Source organism: Manacus candei, unplaced genomic scaffold (genome assembly GCF_025592945.1).
Source record: "Manacus candei isolate 608988 ecotype Guabito, Panama unplaced genomic scaffold, ASM2559294v1 h1tg000021l, whole genome shotgun sequence".
NCBI lineage: Eukaryota > Metazoa > Chordata > Aves > Passeriformes > Pipridae > Manacus > Manacus candei.
The window spans coordinates 601,198-628,641 of record NW_026138069.1 but is presented as its reverse complement, the minus strand read 5'-3'; positions in this window follow the sequence as shown (position 1 = coordinate 628,641).

The window sequence follows — 27,444 nt, the reverse complement described above, 5'->3', positions numbered from 1 at the left end:
GACGTCACCATACCCAGCAGTCCATCAAGGCTCCCAGAGCCAATTACCTGCAACTAGCACAAAGTTTAACACACTGAGGAGAGGGCATGAACCAAGAACTTTGAATACAACAGTTGTTTTTCCTCCATCGTGGTAAACAGGACAGAATCAGCTGACATGGAACACACAGGAGAAGGCTCTGTTCTTTAAAGACACTATTTGGCATGCAAAGTGTCCTGGGTGCATGGGTAACAACCTGCAACTATGATCAACAGTCCTCCACTCTTCTTAAGCAAGTTCACAAATAAAATAACCAAGGATGAAGTGTAGCCTTGTATAAATGAGGCTTTATGTGCATATTCAGATCTGGGACTTCGATATGAAACCATTTTAGTGGATGCAAAATCTCCTCTAGTCAGTGGCACACTGACTCACACTCCTGGAACTGCCTAAAGCATTTGATGCAGTCTCAGAGACTCAGTTCCTTTTCCTGAGAAAAAAAAATTATACCATCTGAAATGGTCGGAGTTTTTTCTTCAGCAAGGCACTCAAAGAATAATGAGAGAAAACTGCAGCTTTATCAGCAACTTTCACACAGCTCTTTTTCAATATCTACAAGCAATCACTAGGTACAGCAGTTGGAAAAACAGAACTTAAGTTCCAAGTTATTACTTGGATAGTCACTTGTATCACCTTTCTGAAATCTAGACATTGCATAGCATCACCGAGCAGTCATTCCTGGCTGGCTAGGAAACTTGTCTCTGTTAGATCATAATCTGGTTTTAGTAAGTCATGCTTTGATCATCCATCATCTGACTATAGCATGCAGTGTATGTTCACAGGAAACTGCAATTACTGTAAAATACTGCCATGCATCTTCTCAGAAAAGCAGGCTCTCACACGCATGCCAAATTTTGCCACTACAAGAAGCCATCCTGTTGTACACAGTTTTCCCTTAGGAGGAACACACAGTAAACAACACCATGGACCTGACCCAATTTGTGCAGCACAGTGCCAGGATGTGTAGTGTAAGAACCCCACAAAAGCAGGGAAGAACAAACGTTCATGCTCAGCTGAAAGACTGCAAGTGATGACAAATTGAAATTACTTTTGAAATTGATTCCAACACTTAATTATGCTCAACAGTAAGAACTTTGCTTTCTAGAAAGATATTTATAATAGGCATTTTAGTCATCTAATTAAAATGTGATTCAGAACTTGTGAGCCTGAGAGCCCAACTTCCCTGCATGTCCAAAGGGAAAGCATGTCCAATATGGATAGCACCAGCTGGCTCAGGGCACCTAAATAGGTGTGTAGAATCCTAAATATCTGTCTTTGCCTTCGTTGGTTTAAGATAACCTAAAACCGTGTTCCCATTCAGGTTGGTCACCTTCACATAATTACTTTTGATATAGCAAAGAAATGTCAAAGCAAAGCAAATCCATTTGTGGGTGTAGTGAGAATCGTACCACTGCAACATGCAATCAGTAGCACAGCTGGAACTTCAGCCCACACTTCTGCTCCTTGCTGCCTTGGGATAAGCTTGAGTACATACTTATGCCCTGCTCAGTGGGGCCTGTAGAAACAGATTTCAGCTGTTATAACAATGCTTTTGTCTCTGGCACGCATCCATGCAAGGAACTTCGGCTCCTCCAATTTTTTGAGTATTGCTCGTTTCCTGGAACATTTGGAAGCATCACAGCCTTCTTCCCTATTTCCCTGCCAACCTGTGCAGCAGGGCAAAGGGTTCAAGTGGCTTCATGCATTTTTACTGGTGTTTCTCTTTTATTTCTGAAAGGGTGTAAACCAATAACCAGGAGTTCTGGATAACAACGCCCTCTTATGCTTCATTTCTTGTCTACTATCCCACAGCAAAACTTCGCATTCCAAAAGATTTGCCTTGTTTACCAGCTACTGACTTCAGTGGCTACTCCTTCAGTCATAAAACTCGCTCTGTGTTCTTCTCCAGTAGCTGTTTTCCAGCATATCCAATGCAGTACAACTTTGGGGCAACTCTACAGGCTGCTGTCCAGAATGCACTGCTGCTCTTTTCTCCTAGTAGCACAACACTGGCTTGTGCTGGTGTAGGCAGGGTGCCAGGAGGTGTTCAAAAGCCACTGAGACTTCCACACTGGTTGTGTCCCCTCATCTCCCACCCTTGTCGTTCTCCTGTTTTAGCCCAGCATAAGACTCAGGAGAAGAAACAACAGACTGGACAGAATTATCTCAGGAGCGAATAGGCCTTCAAGGTAGATGATTTGCTTTTTCTCTGTATCAATACAACTGCTTCAGTTTCACATCTCACTGGCAAAATCAGGAGCAGAACAATGTAGGGCTGCTTTGGCTTTCTGAATGATTGAGCATGTGTTCTCCCTCTGCTCCCAGGTGGTTTAAAGCACAATCACTGTCTTTTGTTGGTGATGTTTTGCTTTTTGAAAGATTGAATGCTACATCCTGGCTTTCAAAAACCCAGTTCACAGTGTTCTGCTTTTGCCTGCTATAGTGCATATAGAGGCAGTAGCAAAACACCAGCATGGAAGTTAGTGTAGTGTGACTGCTGCAGTTTTTACACTCAGCCATGCAGAAGGTTTTGGTCCACATAGGAAATAGTTTTCTAACCCTTCCACATACACTTTTTTACTGGAAGTTCTCTACAGGTTATTGTTTCCCTCACTGGAAACTTTACAAATGCATCACCAACCCAAATCTGACTCTCCTTATGCATCTTTTAAACAGCCCATCCAGAAACCATTTCATATTCAAGAGGGTCTCAGTAGGGAGAAGAGTTAAAATCTAACCCCAAGTTGACAGGCTTTTAGAAAAGCAGGTCTTTCTACAATGTCACCTTACTTTTGCTCTTGAGGCTGAAGTTTCTAAGAAAAATATGCAACGGGCACATTGATAATGCATGGATGTAGTCACACAACATATGCATCTTGAAGGTGTGTTAAATTGCATTTACTCTTACTTTGTTTTCTTTGGCACGTCCCTTTAAGTCCTTGTGTGGATCTCAATACATGTTTTTAATAGTATTAAGAAAATGTTTTTTGTAGTGGTATCTCTAAATCATTAAGCTGTCTTCCCACTACTGCCCCTATGAACAGTCTACAGACTATATAAACACTCACCATTTACATATGCATCAATCTGGATTATGTCACTGGCTCCACTATAGGCATTTTTTTAAAGGGTGTCCAGTGCAAAGTTTATATAAGAATAGTATGGATAAAGGCATTAGGTTGAAAACAACTGAGTGTCTATGACACTGGTGGTCCATCAGCTGAATCACAATAATTGACTGCATGCATGTTCTTAGGATGTTCCAGCTGTAAAGTAAAATGTGTTAGTTTAAACCTCCATGAAGGTGCTGCACCCTCAAGCAGTCAATAGGATGCAATGTGGCTATTCCAGCTTAAAATCTGCAGCACGTCTTAGGGCAGATTTAATTGTGACTTTGGTGTAGCTTGGAGGCTTCCACTGTTACATGCCAGGCAATTAAGAGCCAGAAGAGTCATTCATTACTGTCAGATTACGGTGCAGAAATGAACAGGGATCAAGAAGTGCCTACCAATACTGCTTTGAGTAATGATCGTCAGAACAGTGAAATCTGGCCGTGTCATGAATTGTGAATTTAGGAAGCGTGTGGTCCACCACAGGTCTCACAGTTTCAGAAAGTAATAAAGCTACCTGAAATAGAAAACTGACATTTCAAAAGCTCACATGAAACACTGTTTTGTAAATTTGGGGTTCACTGTAGGAAATTTTTCCATTTTGACCACACAACCTGATTATCAAACAGATATGCTGTCATTTTATATTATAATAATGCTGCTAGTGTTTCCTGTGTCCTTTAATACAATCCAAAACAATGATTGCTTACTAATTTAGTGAAGCAGGTTATTTTATACTATTGAAACATCTGCCTAATATCAACAATCCAAGCAAAGTCAAGTATTTCTTTTCAACCTGATCGAGTTTTATCAAAATCCAAAGTCTTCTGTGAATATCTTTTATTTGAAGAAAGAAAGCACTGCTGCATGGGAAATATCTCCTTCCTTAGTCAAACAGTGAAACTACAAAGAGTAGCAAGAGTGCTTATAATGTCTGCTAGCTACAAATGCTTTTGTGTATATACAGGTCTTATCCCTGAACAAATCCATACTTTGCTGGTCTTGGCTTCAGTCCCTTCACTTTAGGCCTTAGTCTTTCCCACACTCCTCTTCCTCAAAGATTTCTGGAAACCCAAAGGAGATTTACACAAGAAAAATAAACCCCTATTAGTCTTTGAGAAACACAGCTACTTTCTAAAAAAAATCTCAAGATGGAAAGCTGGCTGAGTAATCAAAATCTGATTTTATTCAGACCACTGGTTAAATTCTGCAAGTCCTGAATATTCTGCTCCAAGTTATCTCCATCACAGGAGAGAGAATAGCAGAATTTAAGCATAGTTCAGAAATTACTAATGCTATATGGATGAGAAGCTGGACCATTGGGTTCAAAAGACAACATTCAAGGGTCATTATAATTAGCAGCTGGTTGTGTGAATGGGAATGGCAGTGCTGGCACTGTTAAACATCTCCATCAGCATCCTCCAGAACAGAAGTGAGATCAAAAAAATTGCATGAGTTCAGCAGAGGGCTACCAAGACAGCTGGGGCTGGAACCCCAGCCAAGTGAAATAAGGCTCTGGGAACTGGACTTTTTCAGCCTGGAAGAGAGATGGCTTCAGGGGGGGGGCTAACAACAGCCTGACGGGGCCTTTGGAGGACTAGAGAGAAGATGGGTCCAGACTCCTGTTAAAGTTGCACAGTAAAAGGATGAGAGGCAACAGACACTATTTTCATCAAGTGAAATTCTGGTTGGTTGGATGGAAAACAATTTCACTGTGACAACAGTTAAGCAACATAAAGAGGTTGTCTGGAAAAAAATTCTTGTCTCTATAGAGATACTCAAAATTAACTAAAGGCTCTGAGCAACCTGTTGTGACTTTGAACCTGGCCCTGTGCTGAGCAGAAGTGCTTTTCAACATAATTTGATTTGTGATTCTGGGGCTCTCTTTATCTGTAAAATAAAATTAATTTCTACTTTTAAATGCTTTATATGAATTTATAAAGAAAGGAAAATTAATTCCTTAAAATGTAACCTTTTAATTTATACACTCAGGTAAAATGAAATTATTTATGATTTAATGTGTACTACACAAGACTTTAATCATGCAAATTACAACTATTGCTTCCCTTCTCTACAGGTTCATAAGCTGCACTCATCAACGTAATAGCTGATAAACTTCTTGTAGTGCTCTAAGCAGTGTGACTTAACATCTGGCATATAGCTTGTCTCATGGTTACTGGCATTCTCTTCTATCTGTTTAGATCTTGACTTCTTTTGTTAGGGACATTCACATAAACAGGATGTTTCTCTCTCTGCCTCTACTGATATCAGATTGATGTGAGTTCTCCTGGAATAGCCATTTTTGGCAAGGTAACATTAAAGGCTGTGATTACCAGCAAACAAAATCAAACCTGCATTCAAAATGACAAAATAAAATGGAATCTTGTCCAGATCCTGTTAGAAAAACTGCTCTCTGTCTTCACTTTATCTGATAGCAGCAAATGTAATTTGCACAGCTGTTCTTCAGGGATTTGCACAAAGGCTTCAGGCTCTGGGAAGACCTAACCTTTGTTTCTTTCTGGGCTGATTCTATCTCATTTTTATAAGGTCATAAATCAAGGTGAAAGAAAGAGAAAATATATTTGGGCTTTTGAATGCAAAATGAATAAGGAAAAAAGATATAATTTAAAGCAAAGTCCTCCCCCCCTCCCCTTTTTCTTCCCAAGTGCAAGCTCCCTGCTGTACAAATCAAAAGTGTGCACCGAAACAGTACCTAAATCTTTTATGAAATGGGCCCTTCACTTGCACTTCAGTGGAGCTTGCTGTGCATTAAGATTTCTTTTAATGGCAGAAGGAAATAACTCCACAGTTAGGGCACAGTGCTTCCTGCTGCACCTGGTATTTGGGCTGGATATGCGCTGGATGAACTACAAAAGGTAAAGAGAATTTATTTGGTGCCTTTATGCTGCCTCCTCATGGACCACAAGACCTGAAGGTCCCTGAAGTCCTGTAAGGATAGAAAACATGTTGCTTTTGAGATCCATAAGGTCCCTATACATAGTCCCCTGCATACTCACACTATGTTGCCTGACCTGCAATGTCACCCATCCTGCAGAGGGCTTGTGGTAGCACAGGGATAGTTAAGGAATACAAATCTCAAACCAAGGTGGGAAGTAAGCCAGCAAGGGTGGCCAAGGTCAGCATTTCTGGGTTGCCAAGGGACATAGCTGCATGCCAGTATTCTCCCACAGGCAGCATATGGAATTCCCCATGGGAATTCCAATTTTTCACGTGAATCCTCCTGGTGTGCCCTCAGCTCTCCAATGTACTCATGTCGTGACTTAAGGACACATAGGGATTTTGACATGAGATAGTTCATGGACATGCACCAATTTACCCAGCTATGGAGAATTGAATTCTCTGATGCCAGGCATATTCCTTTTTCACTCAGCTCTCTTGCTTCTCCCCAGCCACTTTGTTGCCTGCACAAGTTCCCTGCACTAACCATGAAGCAGAGGGTATATGAATCTTACCTTGTTTTCCCAAATCCTCCCTCTTGCCCAACATACCTCTACAACCTTGGAGGCATCTCTACAGTTTCTCACCCTTGTGCAGACATCTGAGGGTTGAAAGAATTTCATCATTCTTTCCTTAAGTTGACATTCATATTGCCTGGGCAAGGCTAACTCAGATCAATGCAGCTACGAGGGTGCGTACTCACAGATGTATTAGCACCAGCCTTCAAAGAAACCCCCTCAAGCCCAAAAACAACAAAAAAGGAGACTTCAAAGGATACATCTACCCCCTCCACAACATAAAGTCCTGTGCTCGCTGCAAACAATAGTAACAGAAAAATCTGCCCTAACAAGATTCAAGGAAGACATTGAAGTAGACTCAGCTGGATTCCCTAGGAAGAGCAGACTCCTCCAACATGGAGGGGATATTTTATTTATAAATAGTATATGTTTAATAATACAAAAGCTGCAGTACCATCATCCAAATATTTGTTTTTATCTCTGTACAGGCAAGTCTGTCTCTGCTCAGTCACATCTTTTTTACTATACACTTCCAGTGTGGAATCCTTCCCTACATATTTTTGAGTTTTTTCTATACTCGTGCTACCTCTAATGCACCCTTCATTGCATTATTTAGGTATAAACTCCAGCTTTAGACTGATAGGTAGAGCAGGGGAAAGTCCGAATTTCCTTATGCTTTAACTGAGGAGTGTAGTTTAGTGTCTCTGTTGTAGATCTATTTTTACGTGGCATCAGATGTGAGATAAAACTTGCCTTTAGAATAATTTTTCATCATTCCTTCTTGAAGCTGCCAGTGAGTTTATTAAAACTGAAAAGGTAATGCCCCACATTCTTTTATGTTTTTTCTCTTCCAGTTCCTTTTGTCTGAACCAGAAGTAATTGGATCTAAACATATTTTTAAATACAAAGTTAAGGAAAATATGCACTAGAAGTTGGGGTTGGTTTTGGTTTTGGTGTGTTTGGTTTTTTTTCTGAGAACTAGATGTTCAGCTATGATAAAAATATTTCCAACATAATGTTGCAGTATGCCCACATTTTCTCCTGTGCTGTCTTTGTACATTCTGTATCATATTTTATTTCAGCCTGTGTTCAGAAGCAACTGGTAATGTGTATCAATGTTGGATGTTTTTGTGAAGACTTGTGCTGAAGCAAAGAGCTAAGACCAAAGTTCATTCACGCTTTTGAGGTGCTACTGAAATTAAGTAATTGGCTCGCTACTGATAACTGTAGGAAAATTTTGTAGTGAGAGAAAAGATGTTTTATCTCACTTTCTCAGTCTATGTTTATTTGGACTATTTACAATAGGACACAAGAAAAGCTGTTAGAAATGGCACTGAACATCTTTAATTACAATTTGATCTTGACAACAGTTTCTGCCCAGTCACTGAATTCTCTGAAAATTAACAACAAAGAATTGCCACATAATGTTGGGAAGCTACATGCCATAGCTGCTTCCTGCAGTCATTCTCCATACTCATCTTCTCATGCTAATTTATCGCAGACTCTGACTGCACAGCTGAGTAATGACTACCATATATATAGGCAGAGGGATGGGTAACCCCCCCATGTATCTTTTGATTTCCACATCTACCAGAGCAAGAACCCACTATCTGGAATGGCCTTTCCTATAATCTTGTTCAGTAAAACATCTTTAATTCTGTTCCAACTTCAAAAGACAGCAAAAATGTATCTTTTAATATACAGTGACTGGCAGATGGTTATTGCCCACTGTTTTACTTTTCCTGAGCGTAGTTTATCAATGCTGCACCGATGCCATTCTCTCTTTGACACTTGCAGACTTCAGTTTGCATAGTGGGCTTTTTTTTTTTAACAGAAATTATATTCCATTATCTCTGCAATCATTGTCTATTCTCATTCTCACACAATTGCTGCTTTATTAAGCAAACTATTTAGAAAGTTCCTCCCAAAACCTTTACACTGAGTGCTTTTCAAAAATTAAATGCTAACAGAACAATTTCTCTCCCATCACTAGAGGAATGTTAATTAGCAGGGCTGTTTTTCTCATTTTTTTATCTTCTCCCTTCAAATCTACATGTGATAGTTAGACACCATACTGATGTGGGTGGCAGAAGAACCAGAATAGAATAAAGAAATGTTAAACCAGTCCTAGTGAAGGTACACACAAGAAGAAGCTGTGGCATGTGAAAGGGAAAACCAAGAAACAAAAGAGAATTTTTATAGTTTAGTTTGGACTGTCTTTCAAATATCTGCTCCTGAGTTCATACTCTCTGGACCTAACTGCATAATTTCAAGATCATGTTAGAAGGCAACAGCAGCAAAAAAAGCCAATACAGATGCTGGATGCTGTGTCAAGTCAACCATGGGAAAAGGTTCACATATTTAAAATGATTGCTTCATCACACACAGGCAACTGAATATTGCAGCACTGGCATTCACACACTTATGCTCAGTGGCTGCTCAGCTTTAATTATAGGCAGACATTGCAGGAACATACATGAAAATGAAATCTTGTTTGCAGAGGTGCTTGGAGAGCAAGTGTTCCAGCAGCAATCACCACCAAGTGGCAGCCACGACTAGAAAGATTACACCTTTCCAAAGAAGCTGGAGCCAAGAAGACAGTAGGATACCTTGCAATGAGGACACAGGCACAGAGAAATACAGGCTTTTTCTCCACACAACTCATTCCTAGTGGACAGTCAAGCATCACTCTGGGAGGAAGGAGTTTGAGAGGGAGATGAGGTAGCTCAAATCTGAAGGTCCACAGAGCCAAACCACTGAACTAGCATCAACAATGGGTACATATGCTGCCCTATACTGGCACACATCATGGGCATGGCTCTTACTATCTCCCTCTACATACTACCTAATAAATAGCCACCATGGTGTTTGGTGTTTACTACAGCTTTTGACAAACTGAATCCTTGCAAAATTAAGCACAATCCTCTGAAAAAGTAGAACTTTGCCCACAGAGAACATTTCCTGACCATCTCTGTGGCACCCTCCAGTAGAGGCATCCACAGCATCACAGAATATGAGTTCAGGTAGTGCTTAAAGGAACTCTGTAAGGAGCATAATCTACGAATGTATATTGTAGAGGTGTACTGCAATATACACATGCACTACATACAGTAAACAACGTGGTGGGATTTCTTTGACAGATGTACAACACTGACATTAAAAAAAACAGCTCCTTCCACCATGGTGTGGAGGTTTCAGAAAACATCCTGTCTCACCTCACCCATGTGACTTACTGTCAATACTGAGCAGGCATTGTTCTCACCAATGCTGTATTTCTAAAACAATTTTTCAGGAACACATAGCCATCACATTGCCAAGGTTCACAGTTGATACAATCACAGAGCCACTGAGTCTTGAGGGGATCTTGGGAGCCACACAGAGAGCCTCCTGCTGAGGTTACTTATGGCTTTGCCTAGTTGGGGCCACAGCTTCTCTGGGTAACCTCTTCAAATTATAACCTTTTTCAGTTTTTCTCTTGTTGTTTGTTTTAAGGTTTTGTTTGTCTGGTGTTTTTTTGGGGGGAGTGTTATTTTAATTACTCAAAAAAACCACACTTTTTCATTCTAGGAAAGAGGAAATATTTTTTCTCCTGATTTGCTGAAACCTGGTGGTTTCAATAGATCTGACAAGTGTCAACCAGTCAGGAGGAAATTCCAGCAGCAGTTACATGCCTGAAAACAGGCATGTTTAGAAAGGGCTTGCTGTTACTGAGCCACAGCTGTGTCACTACAGGTATTGCTAGATTTAAAAGAGACAGCACTACATTAGTAACCCTCATCTGAATGACCCCAGGTCAGTTCTAGATGGATGAGATGTACGTTTAAATATCTTCACATCAAAGAAAAGGGAGAAATAATTACACCTACATCTGCCACCTTAATTTTTAAAACAATTCACCCATTGGAGTTGTCTCTAATCAAAATGCTACCTCCAAAAATTTCTGCACTAGATTTATTATAGCAAGCAGAGCAATCCCTTCCTCCTGTTGTGAAAAAACAGATCATTCAAGACAGGAGCTTGGGCTGTGCTGAAGGCAGATAAAATTGCAGCCAGTTCCCAAAATAGATGTCAAAAGCCCAGCAGGCTCCTCTTCCTTCCGTGGCTGCCCATGTCATGGGAACAATTTCACCATCATTGCACTTGTTAGACAGCTCTTCTCGCACCTTCCCAGTCCTGAGGAAGAGACCTTACCTTCAGAAACTATTCTTAGTCCAGTCCACACATCCCTGGCCCCTCAAACTGGCTAGATCCATCTCAAGAATTTAGCCCTGGAAGACACCCAAAAAACGGTGTCATTAATTTGCATAGAAGTATAGTACAAAATTGGTATATGGCTGCTTTTTTCCTTCCAGACATGCATACTGAGGAGAAACTAGACTTTACATGGGGAAGCAGATTTTAAGCCAGCACAAAGCTGGTGGAATAGAGATTCCCATGTTCAGCAGATGGCAGGTGAAAAGCCTCATGCACTGATCCACAATTGTGATATAGAGGGAAGGTCTCCTCATCCTTCACTGGTCACAACTTGTGTTGGCATCAGACCCCACAAAACCATTCCTTCCGCCCACCAGCAGAACTTGTGAAGGATGTTTCTGCTTTGGGTGACCCCCAAGCCTTTCTCTAGCGTCACACCGCTCTGTCTGAGGACAGAGGCAGGAACAAGTTCTGGTCTCCTGGTCTCAAGGGCACAGACCCTTCAAATGATGCAAACTCGACTTCAACAGCAGTTTGTTACCAGGGGAACTGTCCAATTCCTAATGCGCTGCAAGAAAACCTCTCTCTCCCCGTGTCTTTTTTAGTGTCTTTAGCAAGTGTCAGTCTTGAGGCTACCAGTCCACTACCCAGGCTTGCTTTCCCAGCTCTCTCCAAAGTGCCAGTAACAAAGCAATCAGGACAGTTCAGCAATCAGTATCTTCATATAATCCTTCCTCTTTGTCAGTCAGTAGGAAATAAATCACTCACAGGAGCCTGCTACAAATATACCACCCAGGCACAGATAACATCCCTAAAAAGGGATGTGAAAGACAAAGACTCATCAAGGATTCTGCAGCTGTCAGAGGAAGGTATTTTCTATGGCAGAGAAAATACCTCATTTTCCTGAGTATTTCCCATATGATTTTACCTCCATGCAAACTGTAAGTGTAAAAACTGGAACCCAAGAGATCTCTAGAGGTTCTGTGAATTTTCAACATCATTAAGCATAAGATTAAATGAAATTGGAAACAAAACACAAGCTTTCCAGTATTTCTAGGCCAGTATATATGTTCTTACATGAAGCTTATGTGAGATGAAGGAGAGTTATAAGTGGCCAGGAAAAAGGCCATACAGAATTTCAAGTTTTGACACAATCTAAGTGGCAAAGCTGGAATTCAAATCAAGAGAGTGAAACAGCAGCCACAGAGCACTTCTTGATTGCAATATGTTTACCTTAGAAAAGGATTCTTATGCTCCAAATATTTTTGTAGGTACTTCACTGATGAATGAACACATTGCTTGTTTTAACTTCACCACTTCTTAGGAGAGGATAAGCCACACCTGATGCTGGACCAAACCACTCAGAACATCCAGATCCATGTTTGGGAAAATCCAGATTAGAGTGGGTTTTTTGTGATGTTTGATGATGAACTTGACCAATTTCTTTCTCACTATTAGAGGTACCTTTTGGAGCTTGACACATACATGTTCCCATAAAAATTCTGATTCTGTAGGTTTAGAAATCTATCAGCAGAGTGCTCTGTTCAAAGCACACTGCTTGTTGCTGGACATTTCTGGAATATACACTGATTTCAAAAAGGTAATAAGTGTATTTTTACTCCAACTTTGAACTGCTTAACTCTGCAATTTATCTTATCACTCCCCTAAAAAAGCTGATGAGACTGACAGCTCATTATTTTTTTCATCATCTTCTTTGTGATGATAGCATTAGAATTGATCACCTCGAGAAGACTCAGGGATATTCAAGTTGTGAGAACTTTATGTTTCAGGTTATAATTTTGCTTTGAAGCACCATGTCCTAAGACTTCAAAAAGAATTTTCCTCTGCAGCAAGGAAGGGATGAAGGAAGACGTAAAAAAAATAGCGGTAATGTTGCAAGACATGGTTGTTGATCTCACAGTATAAAAATACCTTAGAACCTGTACCTGAATGCATCTTAGTATTTACTAAAGCCAAACCCTCTACAACCACAGATTTAGTAACTGCAATTTGCAAATGACTGCTGAGTGTTACAGTACTGACCATACTTCTTCATCATACTTTTGCTGTTATACCTTTTTTCACACCGTGTGTTAAAGGCAAATCAACTGAGACAATATAAAAAAAGTTGATAAGTCTTTCTGCTCCTATTCCTGTCACAGGACTAATGCACAAGCAGGACAGACCAAAAGAAGTCTCTAATTAACTATGCTAATTAGTTCAAACGTGGGACTGAAATCTTTTTCACTATTGGGGGGAGGAGAAGAAAAAACAAAAAGTAATTTCATTTCCCACTCCTAGTTTCCCCAATTAAGACTGATCTCTTCTCTTGGTATTTACACACCTAATGGTCTGCCAACATTCACATACCCTGGGAGGTTAACACAATCAAGGAAACAGTGATATCCATGGGTATAAAATAGGCAACAGATATCCAAAGGGATGCACTCCTTCACAACTGAAGAGCATACACCTACATGCTCAACTGAAGAGCATGTACCTCACCTGTTAGTTGTTTTAATTCCTTTGGATGTAGAAATCATTATTCTGATATTTTTGCCAAAAACAAGCTTCTTTTTTTTCCTACATCAAAGGAAATTGGAAGTTCTTAAAAATTGAACTTTATAAGAAAAAATTGAACTTTATAAGACTAGTTTTAATTCATTACTTAATATTCAATTTTTAAAAAAGGCACAAAACATCTGGATACTTTGGGAGTTGTCTTATCTGTAGTAATGTCTGTGTGATACAAACTGTCTTGTACCAGCCCTTCCCCAAGACAGTGTTCACCTTCCAGTGAAAAACAGGGGGACAGACTCATGACCAAGACTCAGTCACCCAAATGCACACCAAAGGGACTCCCAGGAAGAGCAAAATCTTGGAGGATACTTCATCATTGAATGAAAATTAGGGTCTGGTTGCCCAGAATGAATATGAAGGCAGCCCAGATGAAGAGGTAGGATCCATTGCATTTTTTTTTTTTTAGTACATAGCTATGATACAGAGGTGATGGATTTTACATCCAAAGAAAGGCAACAAAGATGGTGAAGGGTCTGGTTTCATGAGGAACAGCTGAGGGAGCTGGGGGTGTTTAGCCTGAAGACAAGGAGGCTCAGGGGAGATCTTATTGCTCTTTACAACTATCTGAAAGGAGGTTGTGGCGAGGTGAGGGTCAGCCTCTTTTCCCAGGTAACAAGTGCTAGGACAAGAGGAAACAACCTCAAGTTGTGCCACAGGAGCTGTATATTAGATCTTAGGAAAACTTGCTTCATGGAAAGAGTTGTCAAACACCTGAGTAGGCAGCCCAGGGGAAGTGGTGGAGTTACCATTCCTGGAGGTATGTAAAAGATGTGTAGAAATGGCACTTCTACACCATGGTTTAGTGGTGAACTTGGCAGTGCTGGGATAATGGTTGAACTTAATGATTTTACAGGTCTTTTCCAAACTAAACTATTCTTTGATTCTATGACTCTATATCCAAAACTACTACCAAAGGAGAGACCCTGAACTGTATTTGGGCAGAGCACCAGCAAGTGCAGGAGAAGGCACCAAAGATGGCCAGTGACAGGACATGAAAGAGGAGTGTTGGGGAACCTGGGAAGTACAGTGCACGGGCCTGGGTGTCCCACTGCCAAAGGAAGGCTGCACTGTCAGAGTGGGAACTGGACCAGGCTGGGTGGGTGAGTCAACGTGGACAGGAAGCATCAGACAGAAGATTGCTTGGTTGGTTGGAAATACCAATGATGTCTCCAGAAAGGCTGAGGAAGGGAAGTTCCCAGAGCAGCTGAGCTTATCCCCAGTCATTATCCCCTTTGTGCTCTCTGCTGCAGCTGGGTGAGGTCATTCCGCCTTCCTCTTCCTTTTCGCTTTTGTGGTGAAGTGACATCTCTGGCTCTAAACCGGACAAGGGCAGAGCAGACTGCATGATTATTTCCTTCCCAGGGCAGGTCAGGTCTCCCTCACTGAGCACAAGACGGGCTGTCTTAAGATTTTCAAGGCCACCAACACAGAGATGATGAAGGACCCACACCTCTCGGTGGCAGAGGGGCTGCTGCATTTTTGCTAAGCAGCGTAGGCATTTGTTGCACCCAACACACCATCCTGTGAAAGAGGAAAGGAGAAAGTTGTGTTCACAAGGGAAAAACTGCCCTGCAATCAGGGGCTGTCCTCATAGCTTAAAGAAGCAGGAGGTACAGCTCTCCAGTACACACAAGATACCAGCTCAGTGTTTCCTCTAGTTCCCTTGGTTTCTTCTCAAATAGTCGCTTGGAAATTCCATATTCCTAACAGACTTGCTTCACACTCAAAAAAGATGCCTTTACAAGAAGGGAAATGGCAGTCTGGTTGTTGGGAGATATGAAGGTTAGTCCAAAAGAAATGAGTTGGTGATTCCAGACCAGGAGACAAAACCTGCTGCTTGTATCTAGCGTAAACCGAATATCATTTAGGCTCCCTTGGCTGGATCTGCACATCCTTTTTTTGAACTGTGATCATACCACAGAGCAGCCACACAGCCCCACGTTCATCTTTGAATGGTGCATTTTGGGGGTGTTTGCAGGGGTCATAGTGGTCACAGACTAGGTTGCTTTCAGAGGAAACATAATCAGGTGCTGTGATCCAAGTGTGCAAAAATAAAAATGTCCTTTAAACCTTGCTGGGAATGCAAAAGCCCAAATGAATGACTGGGGGCATTCATCTGAAGAACCCAGCTAACTCTGCTTTGGAGTAAAAGGGCAAATTTCATACAGTGGAGATGCAGGGGCTGCAGCATGGGCAACTTCAACCTTTGGGTTTACTCATCACATATAACCCAAATTTGACATTCAGGGAAGAGGGAAATAGACAGAAATCCCTTTCTCTCCTTGTCTCTGCCTTGAGTTAAGGCTTTGAAAACATGGAAAGGGCAGTTTGCAGAACCTAAAAGTGGTGGAGCTCAGTGGCAGTAAGTATGATACATGTAAGCAGAAATTTTGATATATGTGACTGTTATCCAGCCACCTTTAGTCAGTACAAATTCAGCAAAAAGCAACCAAAAAGGGCTGGGGATTAGGGAGATAAAATAGGAAAAAGGAGTGCTAAGGCGCTTGGGGCAAACCAATCACATAAAACTGCTCAAGCCAAAACAAGGCCTGACAGTAGATTTGAATAGCAGAAAGACACCTGCTAGAGAGTTCTTTATATGAGAGGTTAGGAGAAATAAGGACGAACTATTATTAGAAAATATACAACCAGAGTATGTAATGCCACTTAAATCCAAAATACATTTTTGATCAATCTTCTCCATATTACACATTTATAAAGCTTTTAGAAAGCTTAGCAGCTCAATGGTTTTTGTAACTATAAATCAGGAGGTGTGTCAGTGGCACTGCAACCACATAAACCAAACCTTAGCTGTTAAATGAGCAGAATCTCAACTGATCTGATGCGCAATTTAACTTGTCTGGTGGAAGCCTCCAATCTGTCTTGTTCCCAAGTTATTTGGAGGCAATGGCTGATAACTACAGCTCTGCATGCACAGATAAAAACGTGACTCTGAGCAATCAGCAAAAACGGATGCCTACCGAGACGCTTTTCCTGCTGCATGTGGTGCGTCTGACCCTCGCCCAGCTGCAAAACCACTGCCCTGAGCAGGATGGGAAGTCGGCCCCGAGGTCAGACAGATGCCAGCAGGCACTCCCCATGGGTCATTTCCCCCACTCCCACCCCAAGGCAGCTGCATCATTCTTGCCAGGGCCAAGGATTGTTCAGACAGCAGCAAACAGCAAGGCAATAAGGTTGCTGAGCCCTGAAGTGTAGCAGGCAGCCTTAGGGGGTTGTTCTTGGTGTCAGGTGAGGGAGAGGAACAAACTTGGCAGGCCTAGGCAGCACCTAGGAAAGACAAAAGATTCAGCCTGGAGCCAAAGCTCATCTAAACCCAGCTTTATTTCAAATGTACAAGCCACTATGCTAAAATACCCAACACACTGCAGCAGACTGAGCCATTCTGAGACAGGAGACTCGATACCTTTACCTAAGTCTGATTTTTGTTAGTTACTTCTTTCTTTTTTCCATTTCTGTGAGAATTCATGGAGTTTTAAACACTATTTAAATGGAAATGTCAAGCACTAGCAAACCACAACATGGCACCTAACACAATGCAAAGGTAAAGCCAATTCTCCAGCCTATTGGTACACGAAACCCCTAAGGCAGTGTAGGAGAAAAACAGTAATCAATAAAATACTATTGCATGTGGCACTTAATACAAAAGGCAGTGTTCTTCAGAGAACAGTGCTTAGAGAATAGACTTCTTCTGTGAGTGCACTGGTACTCAGAACTCATTAAATAAAAACACTGTTGAGTTAATTAGTTAATGTCTGGTAAGCCCTTTGAAGAAATATGATATTGTGTACATCAGTGCCAGCTGTTATTTATTTCTGGGCTAGTGTATTTGACTGTGCCACTACAATCCCCTTTGGCTTCAACCGTGAGATCTGAATAAAGACAGGATGTAATATCAGGACAGAATTTGGCCTTTAAACTTTAAAAATGCTGCTTTTAGCACCTGCCATCTCTTCCTGACCTTAAGTTCTACCCCAAACCAGGGAAAACAAAGTTTTCTTATACAAACAAGAGGTACATTACACGTGCAGAAAGCAGTTCTCCCTTGCCTACAATTTCCACACAAGCCATAAAACAGTGCCAGCTACTCAGAGTGAAGCAAGCTTAGGCAGCTCCGAGACACACAAAACATGAAAAGAAGTACTACAGAACAGTGGCATGGACAACAGGGGAGTTATTACACTATGAAAGATGCATACCCAGACTACACTGGCTCCTGAGAGCTCTGCAGAAATATCAGAGCAGGACACATCCGTGCCAATGTCAAAAGGTAAGACATATAAACACCCTAAAATGCAACCCATGCAGTCTCGTAAGTGTACTTGGGAGGATTGTGCTGTGGCAGGAAAATACTGGCTAGAAAGCTACCAATAAATCAACCCTCCTAGGAAAATATCACCTCTAGTCCTCCTTAGTATTCGAACCTTCCTTTAAATTGGCGTTCACATGTTCCTTACGCAAAAAGCTGAGTGTAAAGGTCTCTAGTATACCTAAAAAGCAAGATGCCTAAAGTTCAAAACAAGTGAGGCATCCCTAGAGGGATGATGGGGTTTGGGTTTGTCCTCCAGAGAGGTGTCGTAAACATGGTAGCAGACACACACCTTTTGCCAGCAAACATCTTGGCCTAGTAGTGGTCCCTGGCCACACAGTTATGCCTCTATGCTGTGGTGAGACCAGCAATTCAACCACCTAAGCCATCCATTTAATATCTGCACACAGAGAACGTTTGGAAAGCTCTGCTCCCCTGATGTTTTGTTTGATGCATGGCAAGCATCTTTCTGTGCATGAAGCCAATACAGATCTCAGTTCTTCGAAGATGATACAGGTAATTAGATATACACATAATTATATGTATTATCATAATTATAGAAGATACATTTATATACTGCAGGCTAGGTCAACTATTTACTGCTTAGAGCTTGCCTGTATTTACAAGACAAGTTTGTAAATTAAGAAAATTAAATTAACTATTATATGTTGTTATTTTTGAATTTTATTCTTTAATAAGTCTAAGAAAGGGCAATATGATATCAGAGGAAGAAGAACTTATCTCAAGATAAAGCAGCATTATTATTCTAGAATAAAATATTGTCCATGTGTGGAACTAAATTTTAGTATCCCAGGATTAATAAATGTGAAGACTCTGCCTGCATGTAAATACACCTCTCTGCCCCTTCAACTGCACAATCACTCTGCAAAACCTCGAAGAAAGCAATTTAGATTTTTTTTAACAAATGCAAAGAATGAAACAAATCAGGTAACTCAAAAAGGCCAAACTATGAAAAATAGATTTCATTACTGACTCAAAAGGCAAGACCATTTGGGAAATTGGAAGCATGGATTATTACCTCCAGAGATTCATAAAGTCTTTCTTTTACTACATTAACTCTCCCATCCATTATTCATCAGAGATGCCAAATTAGACAATTTTCATGTCAATTCACTTCTAGGCGAACCTCTTCTGTACCAGTGAGGGGCCAGAGGCCAGCAGGGCTGGTGTGGCACCGTTGTGTGTAGGGGGGCTGAGGGACCACACCAGCCCACCTCCACCTTCCTTGAACTGGAGCAGTTAGCTCAAGTGAACGGACTCTGGGGCACAGCACATTAGGTCTCCTGCCTGCAGAAGCTGGGATGAGTTTTGCTTCTCCTTGAAAGATGAGCTGGATCATTTCAGGCCTCAATACCTCCCCACCATTAGAAAATGCAACTCCTTGTAGGATTTTCTCCTAGGCTTCTTCATATTCTTACACACATCCACTAAGATGTTAGGTGGAAATTGAGAGGGATAGGAGCAAATAAAGGTAAAAGACAGATAAGATGGCACCAAGAATACTTTACTATTCTGTCAGATAAAGGCACATCCTGTCCCGGTGCCTTCTATGTGCCCCTTCATCTTTACTCCGCCCCTATGGCATTTGGTATTACTTGCTCCATATTTCCACTGGTTCCTGCACCCCTGGCACCCTTCCTCTACCAGCATCTGTTATTCTCTTTCTCCCTGCAAGGGACTTGCAACTCCACCCCTTCATTATCAGTCTCTCTCTTCTTTTCTCCTCTTCCAGAGTATAATTTTTAAAGGCTGTCCTGGGAGGCTGGGAAGAACTAAGACGGTATCTCTGTGTGTGAGTATCTATATACATGTGTATGTGTACATGTGTGTGCAACATTCCACCACTCTCAGGAGCAACAGAAACACCTTGTCCTTCACTGCACTCAGAGGGTGAGGAGTGGAAGAGTGCACAGCCTTGGGCACATGCAAGGTCCCACTGCTGAGGGGAGTAGCAGTGGTCAGGGACTGAAGCCCCTGAGGAATCCACCCCAGCATCTGTGGATGTCCTGCAGCACCAGCTCTCAGTTCAGTGTCTCAGATGGTGCCAGCCTCAGAAATAAGCTGAGCAGGCAAATAAAAGGGCAGCCCATTTATTTGCCACCGATATTTCAGAACCAGCCTTTCCCAGATAATTTTAGCTTGCTTTACCAGTTGATCTGGAGAGCAAGGGGAAATTCTGTTTTTTCTCTTAACATTGTTTATACAATACTGTGATGAGCTGCATACATACAGCCAGAGGGAAAATGAGGCTTAGCAAGTACTACTTCTTGGCAAACAGTTTTTAAACAGATGTTCAGCTGTCGTAAGATGCATTGTAGTGGTGGGCTGGGCCCTAGTACAATGTGCAGCCAAGGATGTAGCGACAATTGTACAGGATTAATTAAACTTCCTGAATGACCTCACTTCAAGGCTCTGCAGAGACCAGATAAGAATCACACATCTTGGCCAAGAGCCTTAAAAGGGAAAGGAAAGGGAGGGAAAAGGACTTTCCGTAAATGTGGACTTCTTTCTCTGGGTTGTGGAGCAGCACCTGCAGGTCCTGTCAGAGAGGGGGGCAGTGTGGCTGCTCTCGCTCAGTTTAAGCAAAGAGAGATAAATGGGTCAGATGTGCAAGCAGATGGCCACAGGCATCCCTGGAACCTTACAGCAGTGTGCAGAGCAAGCTCTCTCTCCAGCTTCCCCTGCAGTCCTGCTGCCCTCACCCCTTTTTGTGTAGCACTTACACAGCACTTCCCATCTATTCCAGGATCCAGGGTATGGAAAGACCTAACAACACAAAGTTATGGGCACTTATGCTGCAAATAATGTAATTTCCTAATTCAGTCCCTCGATCCCCTGATGACCCACACTTCATAAATGCACCAAAAGCTGGCTCAGTCCAGCTGGAAATAATTTCCCATAATCTGAAAGCATGAAAGAAATCATTACTAATTTGGCTCATTCCTTCCATGTCAACCTTCCAACACTACTCTAGCAGGCTTTGCAACCTGAAAACACCCCATGTATGCCCGACTGCCACTTCATAGGATATACAAGCTGTACAACCTGGTGTCATACTACTGCAACAGCAGCTGGCAGGCTGTGATGCAGCACTGAGGCACTGAACTGCAAAGGTACTGCAGAACAATAACATCCTAGGTCATAAGCAAAACACAGATACTATGGAACTAAACAGGGCCAGGACATGAACTTGAGCCCAGCCCATATTGTTGAACTTTCAGCAGGCTTCCTGGCCTGATTGTGCCTTCCAAGACAATGCCCAAGCTTATTTCAGGCAACACCATGCTCTAGTAATTAAGGGAAGATGAGTGATGCTACCTCGTTCTGTAGAGAAAGAGTTCATCCATCAGCAGTGCAGCATCCCCGTGGGATGACCAGGACATGGCCCATTTTACTTGCTCCTCAGGGGGACCACGCAAACCCGGAGATGTCCCCTCATGCTGGTCTGTGGACATGAGCCAGTTTACACCTTCACCTGGGAATGAAGGATTGCTACTCAGGGCAGATGCCTCTAGCAGCATAGATGTAGTCAAAGGTATTCAAGTGCTTAGCTTCCTTTGATTTCAGGCACACAAGCACCTTAAAAAATAGAGTTTGAATTTCACCATAACGCTGGGAGCATGATTTCACATGTTAGTGCCATGCTCCCCTGGGATGGTCCTGCTCTCCACCATGCTCTCATCAGTTTTGATGGCTCTCTTTTCCATCACACCAACCAACTTACCAAGCCAGGGCATACTAGGTGCCTGGCTTGAGAAGAAGCAGTGTGATGTGCAGCTAAAGATGGTGTGAAACAGAAGTAATGCTCCTTTCCACTGCAGGCAGCAGTTTGATTATCTTAGATACAAGAAGTGCCTCTGGAGAAATAAGCAGTTCTTAGGGAATAGCATGGCTTCTGCTCTCTGCACAAGTGATACTTGTGTCCTGCAGCACCTGGAGAAAACTTGCTGCTATAGAGCTTGATCTGCACATGTTTCCCATCAGCATCCTGGTACGTGCACCAAGTCCCAAATGAAATTCTTAGGCTCTGCTCATTCAGCCCTGCTGCTAATCTCAACGTATGGAAAGGAGTTCAGAAAATTACCCAGAGAATGAAAAATATTCTTATACAAAAATAATATTTCTCAGTGTAGGAAATATCTTTGGCCTTTCCTACCCACAATCCTGAAGAGAAAATCAGGAGAGCAGTGAGAGGAATCTCAATGGTTTTAATACTACACATATATCTAATGTATTTACATGTTGATCTTATTGTGTTATATATAACATAAATGGTTGTGAAAAACTGCTGGAGAAGGCAAAACAAGAAAAGTTAAATAACTTGCTGAAGTCCCACAGCAAATCACTGATAAGAATCAAGAATAGAATCCATGTGAAACAGTAAAACAGAGCAGAACTCAAAGTGATTGGCAAGATGCCTATCGATTTCAAAGGGACCACAATTTAATCCCTGGAGCCTTGACTTCTAACCTGACCTTCTTGTGGCACAGCAGATTATCAGCTGAGAAACTCCTCTGTTTCAGGCTGATCAGCATGAAGATGCATGTGACATGCATCCTAATAAGCAAGCTATGATAAATTTGTTTTTAAGTACTGCTTAAAAAATAGGTCTAATAGATATTAGAGCCATCAAAAATGTGGTGAATTTTTTTCCTAGATTTAGTTGCTTTATGTGATCCAGGATCCAAATCCGTACTATTCTTACACATCCCCAAAATCCAGAAAATTTATCATTTTCTTCAGCCAAACACAGTAAGTTTCCTTCCCAAATACAGAGTTCACCCCATGAAATTTAGAATAGCACATTCAAATTTAGAATAGCACATTCAAAGCACTTCCATTTAATCTTTAACATGGGTTTAATTACTGCATAGCTTGACCTCCTGGAACTTTCTTTTCACAATTTGATTCCACAAGGACAAGAACAAAGGAAGAGCTGTGGATGTCGCCATGCTCATAATGGGACATCTTTCATCAGTAAAATAATAAAGAAAATGGCCAAAAAAGGTTGTGCTGCTTCTGTGGCAAAATGAGACAATGAGGAGAGACATCCATGTCTGACAACACACATCTTGTAGGAATGCACTGGGCAGCCTGGATAACAAAACACCCCAAACCTTTAGCACCTCTGAAGCATGGGAAGAAAAGCCCACTGTTCTCTCCCAGACTGACTGTTCCTGTAGAAAGAGACAAGCACAGAACTGCCCCTGGCAGTACCAGAGCGCCACTTGCTTTCTCCATGCCCTGGGCTAGCCCTGGCCCTGCAAAAGGAACATGTGAACTGAGCTTACAGCAGAAGACAAGAATTGCTGGGGATACCAGCAAACACTGAGCCCCTACCAGAGCACCTGAAGGGCAACACTCATTGTTTTCTTTGCACAACAAGAAAACAGCAGTGTTACATCCTCTGCACACTCACAGAGTAACCACATCTGTGTTCTTGTTGCTGGATGCTTAAAAGATACTGTTGTTGGAAAAGCTCAGCCAAACGTGTGCAGAGCACACATCTTCTACTTTGTTTTCTGCATGCAGGACTCAGTTTTGCTTTAATACCTTTAAAAGCACACACGCAAACACATTTAGTGACTTTGTGCTGATTCCCACCTGAATGCTTTTTGCACAATGCCCAGGCTTTACCTGTAATAACGTCTCATCTGGAAAAGTAACAATAGGAAACAAAAATTATGAAGAATTAAGCTATAAATCAGTTGTTAAAACAAGTATATTAACCTGCTTACACTGGAGGAAGAGAGCATGATCTTTCCTGAAAGCTCAGTTCACCTCCTGAGCAGACGTGTCAGCAGCAGTGCCAATGCCACTATAAATTAATCACCTGTAGACCCAAGGTTAAAAGGCTGATTTATGTCCAGAAGTAGAACAATGGTTACAAAGGCCTTTCTCAGCCTAGAGATTCAGATGGAAAAAGTCCCCAGGTTCAGAAATCCTTAATTCCAGCTCAGACCTGTGATTAAAAATAAAAAGCAGAAACCTATATCTTATGATAAAAAGCATCCTCAGCTTAAAGATTATTATTTGACCCACAGGACTAAGAGCGTACACGATCCTTGAGGACTTATTCTCACAACCTCAACAGATGTTATTACCCAGTGATTAAGTAATTGTTTTCCTTCAGAATTGTTAAAAAATTATATTGATAAAAAAAGAAACAACAATAAAATACATCAAAACCTCATGATGGATTTAGATAAAAATCATCATCATCTGTGCTCAAATTGTCTTAGATGATACTTAGAAACCCTAAAAATGGCCCAGAACTCTCAGATTTAGGAGGAAAATGAGAGTTTCTTCCACTATTGTTTTTCTTTCCTGAGCTTCCTTTATTTAAAAAAAAAAAAAGACTAATTTGCACAGGGGAAAAAAGAACCAAACAAACAACAGTTTTGCTAAGAGGATTACATTTCAGATTTGGCAAAATAATTTTGATGCTATTTCAGAAAAGCGCTTTTGCAAAATGAGTGCTATTCCAGCTTCCACTTTCAGGCTTTTCCATCAGCCTTCTGTTGCACATTGATGTCTCTGACACTACACAAGCACACATCTTCCCCTGGCTCAAGCCTTCCCTGTGCTGCTTTTCCCCAAGGACACTGATTTCCGGGCATGACTGGCAATTCTTGGCGATTGCCTGTCTGCATGTCACAATGATCCTCTTGACTCCTCCAGCAACTCCAGAAACCTTCTCAGCATTGTGCTCACAGAGGAAGGCAGCTAAGTTCCCGCACAATCAACTCTGGCACCTGCTGAGCAGCAGCACTTCTGTGTTGTCCCATGGATCTAGTTTATCATTAGATAAGATTGGGCCCATTCCAGTCAAGAAGAAAATAATACATTCACAGCATCGGCATGAGCCAAATGAAATATTTCCAGGTTTTCTTGTGACTGAAGTAATTAGCATTCTATTATGCCAATGCTACATTTTTATAAGCTAGAAAGCAATTATTTTGGTATCGAAGCCCAGCCTCATATGTATAATCTTTAACGTAGAAAGCAAATCACTACAAATAGCTAAGATACTGATGGAACAGACACTACGCAGGCAGAAGTGCATGTTGCTTCAAGCAGCTATATCCCTACCTCCCCCCAGTAAGCTATATTAACTGCTCTGACACCTCTTCATGACAGATAATAACCCCACTAACAAGCACCTGACTCTGCCTAAGTATCTGTTAAAAGTGTCACTGTCACTCCAGTGGGAGCTCTGCTTAATGCTCCTCTCCCGGTGAGGTGAAGCAGCTCAGCACAGACAGGCAGCTCCCTCCTCTGCTGCAGCCATCTTGCCAAGAGCTGCAGGCTCCTACTTTTCCATGTCCTACAGCAGCCTGCTGGTTTTTCTGCCACACTCCCTAGAGATGCTGGAAGGATATGGTCTCAGTCCTAAGCAACTGGGAAGCCCTCTCTTATCTGCCAATGGAAGCTGTGGAATAGGGTACTAAAGCTTTTAAATTGACATTGCACAAAAATTCTCGAATGCTTTCAACATTTCAGTTAAAGACACTTCTGATCCACTTCTCAAGAAGAGGTAGAAAGAGCATTCAGCTGCAGATTTTCCAGGGCTTTTCTTTCCTGTAACAGCATGTTCTACCCTGCGGGACTTTGGTTAGCAGTGCCCAGCTCTGCAGGCATGAGTGCAGTGCAATGGACCTGTGAAAAGGTGTGACAAATCCAGTACACTGTGAGGTGGAGTGGGTAAAGGAAGGTAGGAACCAACTGGATTTTTAATCTATAGATATTAGTTCTGCCAGCTATCATAAATTTAAAGAAGAAACAAAACAGCAGTCAGAGGGAAACACCTGCAGCTCTTTGAGAGTCCCTCAGCTTTGAAATTCTTTGTTTCACCGATTTAATTTAAGCAATTAGTAATGTTCTGACAATTTTTTTTAACTTGCTTCCCAAGCAAATGTTACCCATGAGCCTTTGATAAGACCACAGCACAGAAAGGGCACGTAAAAGATGACTCTGAAATTTGTTGTTGTCACACTGAAAAGATAAAAAGCCTTTTCTCTGCCACAGGGGTGGGGAAAAGCAGGGTATTTGAATCAAATTAGCCTGCTGAGTACCTAAGATAGATAAGTGTATGCAGAGTGTATTGACCACATACTGTTCTTGAAGGGGGTTGATAGGGAACATATGTGAAGACCTGATGGTGCTGGAAGGATCTGAAGACTCCCTCCTCCCTGCCAGCAAGGTTTCTTTTGGCTGCACAGTTTGAATCTGGCTCAGTCCCTCTACTCCTCTGATCTCCACCACCATGCCTCTGCAACCAGTGCTAGACTTCCCTCATAAAAGCAAAAATTTATACATACTCTACCTCCTGGAAATGTTCCTCTCAGCAGTCCTTCCCTTCCCATGGGTCTTCTCTAAATCCTACTGTTCTCTGTGTTAGTTAATCCCCCAGATAATTCTGCATGGGCTGAAGTGAGGCCTGGGAATCAGAAACTTTCTCCGGCAGGGAAAGGGATGGAAAAAAAGAAGTTAAAGCTCACTTTAAAATGTTCCATGGTTGTGTTTTTTTAATGTCTGGGTGATAAGTCCACTGAGACAGCATCAAACCACATATTTCTTAGGCAGTGGGTAGCACAAAAGCCTTGATTCCATTCCCCTTAGACCTGGGAGCTTTGTGGAGCAGAAGACTTTTCCCATGAGACTCCACTTCCCAGGAAGTTTTATTTCCCCATATCTGAGATCTGAGACCACATGCCTGGAAGCAGAGAAGGGAGCCTTCCCATCCATTTTAACCCTTCATACCATGTAAACCACTAAGCTACTAACACCCCTGAGCTGCTGCATTTGCACCAGCTGCATATTGCACTTTCCAGAACAGTAGAAAAGAAAGGCCATGGGAATATCTCATGAGCATTTCAAGGGCAATGTGCTGTGCTGTCATGTTTACAAATTTGAACATCCTCACTATCTCACATCGAGCAAAAACTAAAACAGGCCCCAGTGGCAGCATGAGCTGTATGTTGTCATATCCCAAACTCCACAGGGCCCATGCAATCAAGATCAGGCCCATTCACTGACACCTACCCACTTTGGGTACTATGAGAAATAAAATAATCTGGTTTTATTATAAGTAAAGTTATGTAAGTGGGAAACGGGGTGTTGGGACTTCCTTCTTACCTCCCATTTAATTTTATTTCAGGCGTCTCGTGAAGATTGTAAGGTGAAAGGCCCCGTCAGGGCTGTACACCAAGGGAATATTGCGGCCGAGGTAGGATACAATATATAGATGGAAAATTTACATCGGCCACGTGTCTTTTTGTACAGGGGGGTCCCCCTGTACATGTACAGAGGGGTACGTCACCAATCAATCAAGCTGTACAGGGGGTATGCCCTGATCCAATCAGGTGGGACCAATCAAGTGAGGAACCAATCAGGTGGGAGGGTGACACCCACCCGCCGGTTTGAAAAGTACCCTTTAAGGTAAAATACTTGTTACCTGCTGAATATTCAAGATATTGGGTAGCTGAAGAGTATAAAAAAGACACGGGCTCTGGGAGGCGTGTGCTTTTCCAGGCGGGCGGCTTGGGACTGCACCCAGCGCTGCAAATAAAGGATCCTTTTCTGTAAGTTTCCTTGTCCTGCGAAAGTTTTTTTGCCGTTTCTATAAATTGATAGAAGAGAATTTTCTCACAGGTACCTATGCCATGAACAAGTCACTCAGCCTTCTGCTTGCATG